The following is a 10,717-nucleotide window of genomic DNA, read 5'->3' as shown; positions in this document are numbered from 1 at the left end:
AAGATATATTGCTTAGAGTTAATGATACGTTACAGTACTTCAGTTGTGTCAGTGTGACGTGAGCCTTGAATGCTCTTGTGCCTTTAAAGGATTTAGCTGTCATTTCAAGCTGAAACAATGTTTAGTTGAAACATTCAGTAATCAAATGGAGGAACAGAATCTAAAGGCTACATGTCTTATTGTTGCTTCAGTGTTCCTCTAGATTTCAACAAATCAGGTTACAAATGTAAAATGCCCCTTCTCCCCAAGTTAATAGAATAGAAATTCTTGGGGGTACAAGGATTTCAGAAAACTTAAGAGGGAAGTTTCCATAACTCTTTAATTCCAATCAGTTAACTACAACAGGATTTCTGTTGTCTGGCAGAATAGAAACAAAATTGACAAAATACTTTCCGAGAAGCTGTGACCAAGAAGTCGCCACCTTATAAAGATTGTTTTAAAGAGGTAGTAAGTGGGTAAGGATTGAATAACCTTAGGACCGTGGTGGCTGCAGGGACAGATATCAACAGGGGAATAAATTAAATTCAAAAAAGAGCACAGAGATAAACAGAGCTGTAGAACTGTGTGTGAGGGGGTGGGGATAAGGGGCCATGAATGAAACCATGAAGAAATGACTATTTCAAAATAGTGCAACTGATTAACCCGGATCATGTACATCAGTGAGCACAGAGAGTGAATCAGGGAATCATTCTCCTATCATTCCTTGAGGAAGGACTCGTTCGAAACGTCAGTAATATATCTTTAACTCCCATGGACACTACAAGACCTGCTAAGTTCCTCCAGCATTTTTATGTGTGTGTTTTACTACCATCACAGCATCTGCAGAATTTCCTGCTTCAATTCAATCATTCTCCTGTTATTCCAGCTTTAAATTTCACGAAGTTACTTGGAGAGGGTTTGCGGTAACGTTGATGCAGTTACTACCCATGATCATCAGTGAATAAATGCACACAGTTACAGTACAGATTCATAGAAACAGGCCCTTCAGCCCATTGACTCTGTGCCGCCTACCATACACTCATTTGCACTAATCACCACTTGTCCAATTTTATTCACCCCCCTCCCCCCACCCCTTGTTTCCATTCACTTTCCCAGAGTCTATGCACTTGGGGAAATTTACAGTGGCCATTTGTCTTGCAAAGCACACCTGTTTGGGGCTTGGGAGGGGACAAAATCAGCCAAGAGAAACCCACATTGTGCCAAGAAAGGGTGTGAAATTTCCATGCAGAAAGCACTCGATTCAGGATTGAACTTGGGTTGCTCTGGCTGTGAACCAGCACCTCCATTGTTTGCTCCACAGTGTTATCCTCTGGCTATAAAGTTCTCCACCACAACAGAGAGGGGGCAGACACTTTTGGAAGCTATTCATGACTGTTCTTGGAGGTTGGGAGCAAGAAAAAAAAACAAGACTGGAGGCCAATGAGGGAGGTTATCCTTGAAGAGAGTCTGCAAGAAATAAAGTGAATGGACCAATAATTTAGTGAGAGAAACATAAGTGCATGAATATCCGAAAATACTATTTTTCTGCATCTTTGTGTCCAGGTGTGTGTGTGTGTGTGTGTGTGTGTGTGTGTGTGTGTGTGTGTGTGTGTGTGTGTGTGTGTGTGTGTGTGTGTGGGAATGAAGTATAACTGAGCAAAATAGCAAGCCCTCCCCGACGAGCTCAATGCATTTTATGCTCGCTTCAAACACGAGGCCAAGGAGCCAGTGTCAGAAACTTCTTCTTCCTCAGGAACACCTGCACCCACTGTCACTGCCCCAGTTCCAAGGTTGACCTCCTGATGGTAGAGCCTGTGGGAAGGGGGTTGTCCCAGACGGAAAGCCTGATTGTGGCCTCTGTGTCTGCACAGACCAACTAGCAGGAGTATTTAAAGACATCCTTCACCTCTTTCACCAACAGGATTTAGAACCTATCTGAAGAAGAAGGCCATTATCACCTTGTATCACAGTAATGGATATAAAGGACCATTGACCAGTATTTATGACATCTACCATCATGTCTCGAGAGATGGGTTGTGACTCACTTTTGACAGTAGGCCTTCCAGCCACCTCGACCTACTCCAGTCCACATATTGCCAAAACAGGTGTTCGGGAGAAGCCATATCCCTGGACCTACTCTGCGTGGGAACACCTGGGCAATGAGTACACCTATGTCAGATGACTGCTCATTAACTATAGTGTCATTGGCAAATAAACATGAGCAAACTCCAAGACCTTGGCCCCAGCACACCCCCTTTGCAAATGGATCTGTAACTTTGTATCCTGCAAGTCAGAAACAGTGAGGATCGGTGATGACACTTCCTCCACAATTAACTCAACACTGGGGCCCTGAAAGGCTGAATAGTCACTCCACATACAACCATGATTACGTGATCAAAAGCTGTTCCTACTCCATTCAGAAATTTATGGATGGCATCACGGCTGTAGGCAGGATCTCTCACAACTATAAATTGGAATGTAGAAGAGAGTTTGAAGGATTGTGGTTTAGTGCTGGGACAACAATCCACCACCGCCCCCCCCCCCCCCCCCCACCTCCCCAATATCAGCAGAGAGCTGGTCATATTGTGACAGAGTATATAGAAACATTTTTGGGAGATAAATTGAGAAAGGTTTGTTAGAGTAGGTCACATACAAACACTTTAAAATAGATCTTATTTGAAATACTGGAGCTTTGCTAATGCTAGACATAGTGGGGCCTCACAGCTTTTGCAAGAGCTTTGAAGAGTACTCGAGAGACTTCACTAATGGATTCATGTTTACAAAAGGCAACAGATGAAAGATCTTCTTGGAGCTGCATATTGTCTGGAAGAGAACTTGCTGCTCTGAGAGGATCATGTGGTTTTGCAAGCAGAGAGAGCCAAACAGTTTTTTCTCTCTGTGTCAGAGAGAGACACATGCATGCACAGATCACTTGTACAGTGTTACAGACAGCAAAAGCAGCTGGCCCTGGAACAGGACAAGCTAGCAAGCTTGTTGAAAACCTTTTGGAAGATAGCCTCGTCAAAACCATTGTTGTTCATGCAAGAGGAGAGGACTGGCTGTCGAATGTTTCACTTGGAATAACAGAAACAAAAAAGAATTCTGTGGTGACCTGAAAGAAAGAGGTTATCATCTGGAGAACCCTGACGGGGCAAGGTTCGTCAGCAAGGCATTGAGGTGACTGATGGAAGTACATCAGTTGTGGATGTCCTGTAACAACCAACGAGAACCTTCTGAGTGGTAACCATTTACCTTTCAAGCACCAAAGCCTGGTGAACATTATAAATGTTAAATTCAGTGCACAGTATGAGAATTGCCCGCAACCAGTGAACTTGTAGGAAAGAGAAGTAAGATTGGGCTATGAATCAAAGAACTTTTCTGAGCTTACACACATGCACTTAGAATTAGAAGGGGGTTAAATTTGGTTAAGTCAGTTAATAGTGATAAGCTAAAGTTTTATTCTATATTCATGTTTTAAAGATAATTAGAAGCAACTTTTGTTTAAGTAACCATTTGTCTTGGTGAATATCGATTGCTGCTGGGTTTTGGGGTCCTCCGGGCATGTAACAGTCTATATTCATAAGAGACATGGGACTCACTCCACAGTGACCATCTAGGATACTGAACTTTAAGCTCCTGGGGGTAAAGAGCTCCACACTCTTAGTCCATCCACACAATGTAATGGTCAAGAAAGTTCAGCAAATCTCCACTTCCACAGCATCCCCTAACAATGTCTACGCATGTTCCATTGAAAGAATCCAGTCAGGGTGAATCATTCCATGGAATGGGAACTGTGGCATCCAAGAATGGTGGGTGTGAGTACAATTTTCAGACCTTCACACAAAACCATACCTCACCATCATCTGCTCCCACTATTTCTTTGGCTTGGCTTCGCGGACGAAGATTTATGGAGGGGGTAAAAGTCCACGTCAGCTGCAGGCTCGATTGTGGCTGACAAGTCCCACTATACTTAGTTGGTTAAACAGTCAACATATTAAAAGACTCATCCCACCCCCAGCCACACTGTCTTCAGCCCTCTCCTGTTGGGACATAGATTCATGTGTGAAATCTCATATACCAGATTCAAGGACAGATTCTTTCCCACTGTTATTAGACTTCTGAACGAACTACACACCAGTAAAATAACATTGTCATGACTCTGTGTTAACTGACCTCCCTCTGTAACTCAGTACATTTGTGCTCTGTTCTGTGTTTTTAACTGCTGTACTATGCATAGTTTGACTACCTGGTCTGCTTGCAAAACAACCTGTTTCATTATAGTACATCTTACAATAAGCAAACTTATTTAAAGGTTATCTACTGCCATCAGCAGTTTCTGTCATAGCCCTGTAAAGACTCTATTCCTTAATAATTTTTCTGCATTCATACCACAGAATTATTCTGACAAAGTAATCGTAATCATCCCGCTAATCATAGGGCCATCCCTACATCGATACATCTATGTATATCCCATGTTCCATGACTGGAAACAAAGAAACAATAAATGCCACATCATTCAAGTGTTCTGGGCCATTTTGAGATTTGTCGGAATGTGCCTGTTTCAGAATGAGCCTTCAAAGTGTTGCAATACATGAAGGAGAAACCATACCTGGGGATGCTTTTGTTGCTCATTGCCGTCTTCAAGACACTAACTCAAATGTACTGTGTGTAGCCAGACATAAAAGATTATCCAATGGGGAGCAAAGAACACAAATAAGATGCATATTTTGACAACATAATTATGCTCACCAGTAATCCAGTGGCTTCAGTCATTGAGCTGGAGATCTTCCTTGGAGACTGTCCCATAGCAGGAAACAAATTAGCTCTGCAGACATTAATTTTGACGGAATAGAAGCAAATGTATCAACCTGTTGTTACCCAAAGCTCAAGTGATCAATAGAATAATGTTTCCAGTAAATAAACTTGAGGTGTGAGCTCGCTTTATTACTTTAGAAATTGAGCTAACAAAATTCAGCTACCCAATGACAGAGGCCAATTATCTCAATAAATTTTGTCAAGCATTTTTTATCTCAAAGGGGATACCGTTTAGCTTTGAGGGACAGTGTAAACCAACTAAGTTTAAATCTTTTTCACTGTAATTCAAGGCTCTGTCAAATGTGCTCTTCTTTACATAGCTGGATGAATGATGAAGCCAACCTGTCGGATGGCTCACAGAAGAAATTTCATTCTAGTAGGTACAGTGTGACAAATAGACTAACTTCCAACTCTTTTCACCCTTCCCCCCCCCCCTACCCCCACCATTGAAGAGGTGGCTAAATTCAAGAACTTCTTGAGACATGATCACCCTGGGTCACCATGACATTGATGCCAATAACAGAAAATTCTTAGGGGACTCACATTCAAGTTTATTGTCACACACACCAAGGTGCAGTGAGAAAGTTTGTTTTGTAAGCATTTCTACAAACTGCACCACTCTGTCAAAAGAGAAGCAATTCCCCCTTATATTTGACTTGACATGCTCCTCCAAATCTTGAGGTCATGTTTCCTTGTTCTAATCTCACCTGCCAGTGGAAACAACTTCCCAGCTTCTATCTTAATGTTATATCTTCCTGTAAGATCCTCCTTATCCTTCCAAATTCCGTGCCTAGTCACTGGCTACTCAATCTCTCCTTATCAGATAACCCCTTTGTAGACTCTCTAATCTTTTTTCTTCCTTGATCCTTGATGGACACCTTTTAAGTCATGTGATCTCTCATTGCAACAATACATCACATTCCACTTGTGAGCTTTTTTATTTCCAATTTTTTTCCCCCATTCTGCAGTTTATGCAGATTTATTTTCAACATTGCTCCAGACTCAACCTCCACTGGATGGATGCAAAAATGGTGTGTAACAAGAAAAGGCACTCACCTATTTTACATCATCTCTTATTGAATGATCCAACTGGCCAATACAATCCCTTCAACTTTGGAACCACACTGGCAGCCACTCCTGGATAGGAGAGAGAAGCGCAGGGGATAGGGAGCTAGAGTAAAGAAGACAGAGGGATAGGGAAGGAAATAGATTTGGAGAGGGCTTTAATGGAAAATGGAGTTGAGATCGTTCTACACTTCACTCTCCTGTGACTCCGTTTCTCTCACAAGTTCAACCCCTGATGCATTTTCAACATATCACCCCTATCTGATGCAGGGCAAGTAGATGATGGTGTGTTGAACACCTGGAGGAGATTCACTCATGGACCAGGTATTTATTGGAAGATAATAGGGGAAGATGTAGACAGTGTTAAAAGGTGAAGTGCATGTGTGGGGGTGGAAGGTTGATTCCCCATATCTATCATTGTCCCTGAAGTGTCAGTTAATGAAGAGAATGAAGGCTTGGTAGTTAACCAGAAATCATGGCTTTTATTAGTAGAAACTAAGTAGTACAATAATGAATGATAATGGGTGCATACACAGTAATACCCAAGGGGAGTTTCTTTAGTGGTCGAGATAATACATGTCCAATGTCAGTGAGGCAAATTAAGCACAGTGAAAGACTGACAACATGACACCGATTCATCACAGTCCCATATATCATTGAGATTTTTATATTGTTATGAGGCATTCTCACACCACAAGCAAGTGGTGACTGTACTTTGTTCTGGAGAAATTTCTAGGAATTCAGGACCTTCCAGGCCTTTCACACCCTGGTCCCTGACAATTTAGAGGGAGTCCTGCCCTCAACTGAAGACATGTTATGCACTCAAAGAAGTAAGAGGAATTTTCATTTGGTCACTCACTCGCCTGCTTCCTCCCGGCCATCTGTTGGTCAGTTGGTCGCCCGCCTGCTCCCTCTGGCTGTCAGTCAGTCAGTTGCTTGCCAGCCCTCTCCCTCCCTCCTGGTCATCGGTCAGTCGATTGCTCGCCTGCCCGCTCCCTCTCCATCCCTCCTCCCCAGCCATCCGTCGGTCAGTCAGTCAATCGCTGACCCGCTCCCTCCCTCTCCCCATCCATCAGTCAGTCACTCATCCATCCAAACCCACCCCCCCCCCCCCCGCACTTCGGGGCCACTTTGGCATGTCGTGACGGTGGCACAATGCGGGATGAATGGCTGACTTCATATCCCATAATCCCTCACACAGCTGGAACCAGTCTGGGAATATACAGCTGCGTGAGGGATTATGGTTAACGAGAACAGCCATTCATCCCGCATTGCGCTGCTGTCATGACGTGTCAAAGCGGCCTGCTGTTGTCAGGCAGCAAGTATACTTTAATTTAATTTGAATCGCCTGTGTGACGCAGCATGCCAGTGCTGATGTCATGAGGCTTCTCTGCTTGTTCATTTAGCTCTTCACACTGCAGGGAAATTCGAGGTAGGGCACAGACCCGTTTAAAATTCCCGGGCCGACGTTTTCACAATGCAGGTTCACGGGAGGGTTTCCAGGAAAATATCCGGGGAACCTCCATTTTTATACTGCAGTGTGAAAAGGCCTATAGAGTGCACAGAACTAGATGTGGAAGCTGTGTTCAAGAAGCATAGCTCAAAATGTAACATTTGCATAGCCATTTGTTACAATTTTGCAGCTGGAACTTTCTCCTTCACTGGTTTGCAGTTAATATGTTCTGCTCATGTTCCACTTGCTCAAGTATCAGTACACTTTTGAAATGAATTCTGTGAGTTTTGAATTCTGGCACTGCAGGACACAATAGGATCATAAATGACCATCAGCGATGCTTAAAATCTTCATGAGAAAATGTCAAATATCTATACCAATATTTAAAACATCTGTGTGCCAATTTCATGCAACACCTCTTAACTGAATACTTGGAGTTTGATATTTTAGCCACTTGCAACTCGGTACAAGTGTTAGTCAAACCCAAGGGTAAGACTAAATCATAAGGTAGACCTGACCTTTCAATTTGGATGGATGCAAGATGCAGGAAATGGAGATTTTCACCAGATCTTGAAAACTTCTTTCTCCAGTTGATACAGATTAATTTGTTGGTTTCTGGCATTGAAAAATATTAAATCCTGTAAGCATTCCCACTTTCAACAAATACTTCACATTGTACATCATGCAATGGAGAAATATGAATAGAATGATCAAGTGGTCCGTTTTACATGAAGAACCACTGTAACTTTCTTTTCACGGTTGTCCAACTTTTGTACTTCTGGTCAGACGTGCCGGCCTTTTGTGAACAGTGTAGATTGATCTTTTCTGTTACATTTATTGTCTATTTTGAATTAAGTATACTATTGCAGTTGTTTTGTTTTTGTCTCTTTTTGCAAAGCACCTGCTCAGCTGCAGAAAGTAAGAACTTTGGTGCGGATGTGCGTGGTAAACGTGTATGACAATAAGTTCTTTATTATTTTCATTAACAATAATATTGCGCCAACCCATGTCAATCTAATCCTTTCCACCCTGAAACCCATAATCCTTTCTTACATCCATGTGCCTATCTGAGTCTTTTGCATGTCCCTATTGAAAGGACCTCCACCACCACCCCATCAATCCATACATCGCACCCACCACTCTCGCCCTCTGATATCATCCACTCACCTTAAACAGCTGTCTCCTGGTATTTGCTATGGTCACCCTCGGAAAAAAAATGTGTTGGCTGTCTGCTCTATCTAGGCCCCTCATAAACTTATTTGCCTCTAATAAGTCACCTCTCATCCTTTTGTTACTGTAGAAGGTAAAGCCCTAGCTCTGTTAATCTTGCTTCATATGACATGTTCTCCAATCATGGCAAGATACTAGTAAATCTCTGCACCATTTCTGAAGCGTCCAAGTTCTTCCTAAAATGAGGTGACCATAATTGAATGCAAATGTGGTCTAACCAGAGTTTTATGAAAGCTGCATCATGGCTCTTGAACTCAATCCCCGTCCAATTAGTCAACACACAGTATGTCTTCTTAACCACCATATCAATTTCAGTAACCAAGTTTTGGGGGACACGGGGGAGACATTGCAAGTGAAAAGACATCAACGAGAATGATAAACTTGACTTTCAAATAGAAGGAGGAGAGACTGCTTTAAACTTCCAGTGAATCCTTAAAGGCTGCTTTAAGTTCCTGAAACGTCCCAAAGCAATTACTTTTCTCTTTCCCTTCTAAACCTGTAAAGATGGAACCTTGCTCTATCTTAAGCATATTCCTGTGGCCTTTAGAAGAAATAGGCTTCAGATGATTTTCATCAAACTTTTCAGAGTTAATGCTAACAGTTGAGTAGCTGTCAATAAATTGTGTCACTTCATATTCAGAGCCAGTGGAAAACGATGTGTCAGATCTTGAAATTAATCACAATTGCTTGGTCCACTGCACTGGTGTGACATTTCCATTTCCCACACCAGCTCTCATTACAATTTATCTGAGTGCAGTAGCCATTTTACTGTAATCAATGATGAATTGTGGGTTCTTCAAGCTGCTGATCTATCCCACTGTGAAATAACTTCATGCTGCCCCAGGTTCACTTTGTTTTGGGAGAGGGAAATGATTGTCTGTTCCATTTGAATCTGAATTTGAATTTAGTTTGTGTTTTAACACTAGAGGTACCAGGGCTGAGAAAGGAGCAGGAATGAGCCAAACTTTAACCTGCCACATTGTCTAAAATGCTGGAGGAGCTCAGCTAGTCAGGGAGCATCTGCAAAGAGAGAGGGAGAGACATGAGAGACTACAGATGCTGGAATCTAGGGGACAAATGAAGCTGCTAGAGGAACCCAGCAGGTCGAGCATCATCTGTGGCAGACTAAAGAACTGCCGATGTTTCTGGTCAGCATGCTTCACCCCAACCACTCCTGACCAGAAATGCTGACAAATCTTTGTCTCCCGCTGATGCTGGCTGATCCACTGAAGGCTTCTTGATTGTGTTGGAGTGTTGGAGCTCGGATTGCCAATGGTTTGGACAAGAGACTGCGCAACTGAAGAGGCTGCAGGAGCATTGGAGGTGCTCAATGTCTCTGAAGGGACTCTCTTCTGTTTCTCCTTTTCCTACCATTAAGTAGTGCCAGGCCATGCTTATGGTGAGACTTTGCCATATGATGGACAAAAGTTAAGGTGTATCTTGCTCTTTTAATATATTATTACGTGCTAATAAAAGGAGCATTTGAAACTTTGAGTTTTGCCAGTTTTTCTGCTCTGTGAAAAGAGAAATCAACTTTCATTTCAGCTTGGTAACCCTTCTTATATGTCACAAAGCAGAATCTTTGGTTCTAAGGGATGGACAAAAAACATTTGTAATTTTAGAGTTGGGCAGAAAAGTGGTGGATAGAGTTCAATCCGGATAAGTGTGAGGTGATGCATTTTGGAAGGCTGAGTACAGGGTTAATGGTCAGTTACTTAAGAGTGTGGATGAACAGAGGAACCTTGTGGTTCAAATCCATACATCCCTCAAGGTTGCCATGCAGGTTGATAGGATTTTTAAGAAGGCTTATGGGATGGTGGGGTTCATTAATGGGGGGATTCAGTCCAGCATCCCATAGGCTTTCTTAAATATCCTATCAATCTGCGTGGCAACCTTGAGGGATGTATGGATTTGGACCGTAAGATCCGCACTCTTAAGTAACCGACCAGTCCAAGAAGAGAGGTCATGTTGCAGCTCTATAAATCTCTGGTAAGACTACACTTAGATTAATGTATTCAGTTCTGGTCACCTCATTATAGGAAAGATGTGGAAGCTCTGGAGAGAGTGGAGAGGATGATGTTGCTGGATTGGAAGACAAGGTTAGCAGAGCTGGTACTTTTCTCTTTGGGGTGTAGAATGATAAGAGGAGACTTGATAGAGGTCTATAAGTTTATG

Source organism: Narcine bancroftii, chromosome 10 (assembly GCF_036971445.1).
Source record: "Narcine bancroftii isolate sNarBan1 chromosome 10, sNarBan1.hap1, whole genome shotgun sequence".
In the NCBI taxonomy this organism is placed as follows: domain Eukaryota; kingdom Metazoa; phylum Chordata; class Chondrichthyes; order Torpediniformes; family Narcinidae; genus Narcine; species Narcine bancroftii.
Note: the sequence above shows the minus strand (reverse complement) of the source record.